The sequence below is a fragment of the Elephantulus edwardii genome, unplaced genomic scaffold (assembly GCF_000299155.1).
Source record: "Elephantulus edwardii isolate Elephantulus edwardi_28Jun2011 unplaced genomic scaffold, EleEdw1.0 scaffold00108, whole genome shotgun sequence".
NCBI lineage: Eukaryota > Metazoa > Chordata > Mammalia > Macroscelidea > Macroscelididae > Elephantulus > Elephantulus edwardii.
In genome coordinates, this window is record NW_006399858.1 from 1147124 (window position 1) to 1147666 (window position 543).

The window sequence follows — 543 nt, forward strand, 5'->3', positions numbered from 1 at the left end:
TCCAAAGAAAGGTGACCCAACAGATTGTGGAAATTATCAAACAATATCATTGATATCACATGCAAGCAAGATTCTGCTGAAAATTATCCAAAAAAATTTGGAACAATATGTCAACAGAGAACTGCCAGATGTGCAGGCTGGATTTAGAAGAGGTCGTGGTACTAGAATATTATAGCTAATGTTAGATGGACCTTGGCAGAAAGCAGAGAATACCAGAAGAATGTCTTTCTGTGCTTCATTGACTATGCAAAAGCGTTTGACTGTGTGGATCACAACAGGCTATGGCTGACTCTGAAAAAATGGGAATCCCAGAACATTTGATCGTGCAAATGTGAAACCTACTTGGACCTAGAGGCAGTTGTCAGAACAGAGCAGGGAGACAATGGATGGTTGAAAATCAAGAAAGGGGTCCGTCAGGGATGTCTTTTGTCTCCATACCTTTCCAATTTGTATGCAGAACAGATCATCTGAGATGCTGCTCTGTATGAGGAGGAATGTGGCATCAAGATTGGTGGAAGAGTCATAACCTGTGTTATGCAGATG